Here is a 6,000-nt window from a genome sequence, read left to right as displayed (position 1 = left end):
CTGTTTTCTATAATTACCATGGGGATTTTTGGGTTCTTCAGTGGGGATTCACTGACTGGTCTGGCTACTGCTCCAAACTGAGGATGATTAATGTGTTGTCAGGGATCCAACATACTGCCCCAAATGTGAGTAACCCAAATTGATTAAACTACTACCTATAATCAATCTGGAGCCCTTTGGCTTCTTCCTTTGCCATAAAAAGAACACCCTCTGGTTATGGGGGAGACACAGGGGGAATTCTGGACCTTATACCCTCTATTTATATTATCTCTCTTGGTGATCTCATGATCACTTATGGATTCAATTATCATCCCTACATCGATGATTCCAAGATTTATGTATGCAGCCCTAATCTGTCTCCTGAGTTCTAGTCCCACATCGCAAAATGCCTCTTGGACATCTTGAACTTTGGCTTCTGGTAGGCATCTCATACTAAACATGTCCAAAATGGAGCTCATCATTTCTCCACAAAACCTCTTCTCTTTCCAACTTCTCTTTTACTGTTAATCCTACTACCATCCGCCCAGTTCCCAAGGCTTACAAATTCACTATCATCCTTGATTCTTCATTCTCATTCACTCAGCCCAGCCAATTTGTTGCTCCATTTGTTGTTTCTGCCTTCATGTCCCCTTTCATATGTCTCCTCTTCACTCATGTAGCCACCACTCTGATTTGGCCCTCGTCGTTTTTCGCCTGGACCGTAGCAATAACCTTCTAATTGGTTTTCTGGCTGGAAATCTCTTTTCTCTCCAACACATCCTCCGTTCAGCTGCCGACGTTATTTTCCTAAAGTGTAGGTCTACCCACATAACGCCTCTACAGTAAACTGCGGTGGGTTCCCACTGCCTCCAAGATCAGATATAAAGTCTTTTGTCTGACAATTTAAAATCATCATGAATTGATCCATTCCCAACTTTTATCTTCCTAATCTGCCTTTCCATGATCCAACTGTACTGGTTGGCTTGCTGTTCCTCACACACAATACCCATCTCCTGCCTTTGTGCATTTGCATTGGCTGTTGTCCTTCGTCCTCCTCCCCTGTCACCTCCATGCCTGGAATACTCTCCCCCTTCACCTCTTCCTTTAGCTCAAATCCCACCTTCTAAATCAGGCCTTTTCTGATCCTCTCAGACTGTTGTTCATTGTTATTGAGTCATTTCAGTCATGTCTGACTCTTTGTGACCCCATTTGAGTTTTCCCATTTCTTTTCCAGCTCATTTTAGAGATGAGAAAACTGAGGCAAACAGAGTTAAGCAACTTGCCCAGGGTCACGAGCTAGTCAGAATTTGTGACCGGATTTGAGCGCATGAAGAGGAATCTTCCTGACCCCAGGTCTAGCACTCTATCCACTGGTTCACCTAGCTGCCCCTTATCTCAAATTACTTTTCATCTACTCTATATGCAAAGTGTCCCAAAAGTTTTAGTATATTAAGTTCAAGATAAAAATTTAAAACTGCTTTAAGACCTTTGGGACATCTTGTAAACATTACTGTTGTTGTTGTTTTTTTTAATGTTGTCTTCCTTGAAGGCAGGAATTGTGTTTTTGTCTTTCTTTGTATCCCTACCACTTAGCACAGCGCCTGGCACACAGTAAGCACTTAATAAATGCTTGTTGACTGTTACTATTATTACAGTGAGAAAGCTCCAGCAAATGTCTAGATAGTTCAAATTCTCCAACAGGATCATGCCCTCTTGCCAGATTTATGATCTGTTTCTTTGTCCACTTCTTGCTTCTGTTTAGGTGCACTGAGGCATCCTCCCCTCCCATGACACCATCTTGTCTGTTTCAGTTTCATCCTGAGTTGCTTTTCACAAAAATACTCTCTTCTATGCATTCCCTTTTTGGCTCCTTATATTTTATCACATGAGCATATCTTTAAAATATAATAAATGTAAGAAAATATAAGACACAACAAGATACAGTATGATATGACATAATAATAATAATATGTTGTTGTTGTTCAGTTGTGTCTGTGGGCTAGATGTATTGTGACACCATTTGGGGTGTTTTTGGTAAAGATACTGAAGGGGCTTTCCATTTCCTTCTCCAACTCATTTTATAGATGAGGAAACCAAGGCAAACAAGGTTAAGTGACTTGCCTAGGGTCACATAGCTAGTAAGTTTCTGAGGCCAGAGTTGAACTCAGGAAGATATCTTCCTGATTCTAGGCCAGGCACTCTCTCCACTGCACCACTAGTTGATGATATGAGATAAAATACGCACATAGATATAGATTTTAAATATATAATTTGCAGCAGATACAGTGCGAGGCCAGATGTTGGGGAGACTTAAATTCAAGTCCAGGTTCAGACATTTACTAGCTGTATGATGCTGGACAAATCATCTAACCTCTGTCTGCCTCAGTTTCCTCAACTATAAAATGAAGATAATAATATCATCTACCTTGAAGGATTGTTGAGCAAATGAGATAATATTGGTAAAGCACTTAGCACAGTACCTGGCATATAGTAGGCCTGTAATAAATGTTTATTTCTTCTTTTTTTTTTTGGTTAGGCAATGGGGTTAAGTGACTTGCCCAGGGTCATACAGCTAGTAAGTGTTATGTGTCTGAGGCTGGATTTGAACTCAGGTCTGCTTGAATATGGGGCCAGTGCTCTATCCATTGTGCCACCTAGCTGTCTCCTAAATGTTTATTTCTTCCTTCTTATGACACCACACTCCCTCCTCCTCTCCCCACTCCACCATCTATCCTGTTCCTTTTGGATAACTTGTTTGCCTCTTTAGATTTCCTAGAAATGAGTACAAATCTCAGTGATATTTAGGAAACTGAATTTGCCCCTTTGCATTAGGATTCCTTGATTTCTTTGTCCGTTATCAACACCATGTACTTTGGAGCAGAAAAATGAATCTATGGGTTTTATTGCTTTCTTTCTTCTTGTATATTGTCTCCTGTGAGAAAGAAGTTTGTGTGACTTGTCAAATCTTGGTAACCTCTAGGGAAGCCTGATAATTCATGTAGGAACAAATGACTCCACCCAAAGGAACCTAGAAAGCTACAGATTATGAAATCCAGGGCAAAAACAAACAAAAAGCCCTCCAATAAACTTCAAACTGGGATTCTCTGCTAGTGTTCTTCCCATATCACAATCTAAAGCACCTTGTACCCGTAAGCACTAAATAAATAAATTATAGCTCTTCTTATTCTATCAGCTCCATTCCCTGAGGTCAGGCTGGGCCCATGTACATAGAAAATTTCCTTCTTTCTCCTCTGTTTTCATTTTAAATTGCCCTTGATCAGATGTACAAGGCTCTAGATGAATCTATTTTTGTTTTACCAATTCTTGTTAGGTGCACTCCTGTCAAGAATCTATCATTTTAAGGCATAGTGTAGAAATCCCAATGCCGTTTTCCAAGAACATTTTCTTAACCAGCTGTTCACTTCCCGAATCTACCTTTTTCTTCTGAGGCTCCTATCTTCGATCTGAAGTAGTGATGAAAACACCATCTGGCCCTTAAGGGATTGTTTTTTTTTTCTCCCCAAAGAATTTCATAATCTCTCACAGGGCTTTCTAGTTCCTCCTGGCAATATCATTTGTTGTCATGAGACTCATCAGAAGTTGGTAGAAGTTGCCAAATTTGACTAGCCTCAGGAATTTCTCTCTTATTTCTCAGAGATACATTCTACGAAGACAATAGATCTCTCTATTTTTAATATCAGGTTCCCAATAGATGCCCTAGTACTCTTCAGCAGGGAGATACTGACCACTACTTCTTCCTCTTCCTCTGACCCTCATTGAATGATGTCCTCCTCTATGATATTCACATCATCATTCTTTGGAGTGTAAAACATTGCTTCTTCCCTTCTTCCTGTTCTCTTCCTTCCTTCCCTACAGTGGGAAGAGCTTAATACTTCTTCTGTTGTTATTTAGTCATTTCAGTTATGTCCAACTCTTCATGACCCTATTTGGGGTTTTCTTGGCAAAGATACTGGAGTGGTTTGCCATTTCCTTTTCCAACTCATTTTACAGATGAGGAAACTGAGGCAAGCAGGATTAAGTGACTTGCCCAGGGTCATGCAACTAGTAAATATCTGAGGCCAGATTTGAACTTAAGAAGATGAGTCTTTCTGAATCCAGGCTCAGTGCTCTATCCACTGTTCCACCTAACTGCCCTTTATACCTTTTACTCAGCTCCAGCTATTCAGTGGTTCTTTCCATCCTGTACCTTTCTGTATTAGGTAAAGACTTGTCCTCAGATTCTTTTTCTTTGTTTTTACCGGGAACCCTTTCTATTCTCCCAAGAAGCATTTCAGCCTCCCTGACAATCTGGAGACTAGAGAGGTTTTCTCCCAGTTTTTTTTTCAACTTCTTTTATGAGAAGGGGACCAATCTGTACTATTTGTGTAGGGTGTAGTGTGTGTATCTCTTATGTAGGTTACATGTATCCACATGGATTTGTCTACATGTGGCTCAGAGACATGAATAGAATCTCTAGGATCTTTTCCATCCACACTTCACTGAGGGAGACTGATTCCTATCAAGAAGGGAAGCAAGAGATTGGTACAAGTGGCTGGTCTCTCTGTTTTCCTTAGAGGAAGGCTACCAGGCTAGAATTATATCTACTTGTGCCCCCACCCCCACCCCACCAAATATTGCTAGTATAGGAGAAATAATTTTTAGGTTCAAGCTTAGCTCATGATTGCTATCCCTTAGTGTGGAAGGAATACCCCAAAGATATATCTAAAGCTTGATTCTCTTGCCAACAAATGTCAGTTGCACAAAGATCACTCTTAGCCAGTAACAAATAAACCCATTTATACAAGGTGATAACTTTATTTCCCACCAGTTGCACTCCTTGGATTAAACTTTACTATCATCAGTCCCCTCTATCGTCATTGAGATTGTATCAGCTTTGGTATTCTACCTCATCAGTGCCCTTGGTAGCCTCTATTCCTCTCTTTGGAGAGCTGGAGAGTGGGGCAAAAAACTCCTCCAGAAAGCTTCCATTTAAAGAGGGCTCAGAAGCTCAGCCAACTCTTCATTAGCTTTACTCCTTGGATTTGATCCCACCATTTGCATGCCTCATGCCAGGTAATACCCTCGGTTTTTCAAGTTTCTTTTTGTGTGTTGTGTTCACCCTTTAGATTATAAGCTTCTTGAGGGCAGACTATCTTTCTTTTTGACATTTGTATTCCCAGCACTTAGCACAGTGTTTGGCACACATAGTAGACATTTCATAAATGTTTGTTGTTTTATATTATGTTGTATGGCAAACATAAATCAGAGAAGGTATGAAAGTGAGAAAATACCAGACAATACAGAGTAATTGAACTCTCTTACTGGGAACAAGATATATCAGATAGAGAGAGAAGAGGAAGAAGAGAAAGAAGAGGAAGGAAGGAAGGAAGGAAGAAAGAAAGAAAGAAAGAAAGAAAGAAAGAAAGAAAGAAAGAAAGAAAGAAAGAAAGAAAGAAAGAAAGAAAGAAAAAAAAGAAAGAAAGAAGAAAGGAGAAAGAAAGAAAAAGAAAAAGAAAGAAAGAAAGAAAAAATTAAGGAAGGAAGGAAGGAAGAAGAAAGTGTTAGATCTTATCCAATGGGAAATTTCTAAAAGTCTAGTGTAGTAAGCTTGGGTTAGAGAAGTCAGCTGCTTCTCAGAGTTTTTCTCTTTTCAGAGACCATTCCCTGAAGAGTGTCTTCTCTCAAATTTAGAAGCCAGAAGATCAGGCTCTCTCTTCTCCTAAACTCTTGACTACTTTGCCCTTATGTAAATCCGGAGCACTGAGTAATCAATCTCCACCAATGAGGAGAATCTTATTCAAATGAATTTTGAGCCTGGATATCACATTGTCTGCATATCAGTGAAAAATTTCCCTTTCCATTAAGAGCTTTAATTTTTTAATTTTCTGCCATTCTGGGTGGTAGCTGTCATAGCCAATAGTCTTCTGAATAAAGTGCTTTAAAAACACATTGAAAGTCAATATAAAGTACAGTTAAATGCCAGCACCAGAGCATATGAGGGGAAGAGTGCGAAGGGGAAGT

This window comes from Phascolarctos cinereus, unplaced genomic scaffold, assembly GCF_003287225.1.
Source record: "Phascolarctos cinereus isolate Bilbo 61053 unplaced genomic scaffold, phaCin_HiC Scaffold_726;HRSCAF=1367, whole genome shotgun sequence".
Lineage (NCBI taxonomy): Eukaryota > Metazoa > Chordata > Mammalia > Diprotodontia > Phascolarctidae > Phascolarctos > Phascolarctos cinereus.
Note: the sequence above shows the minus strand (reverse complement) of the source record.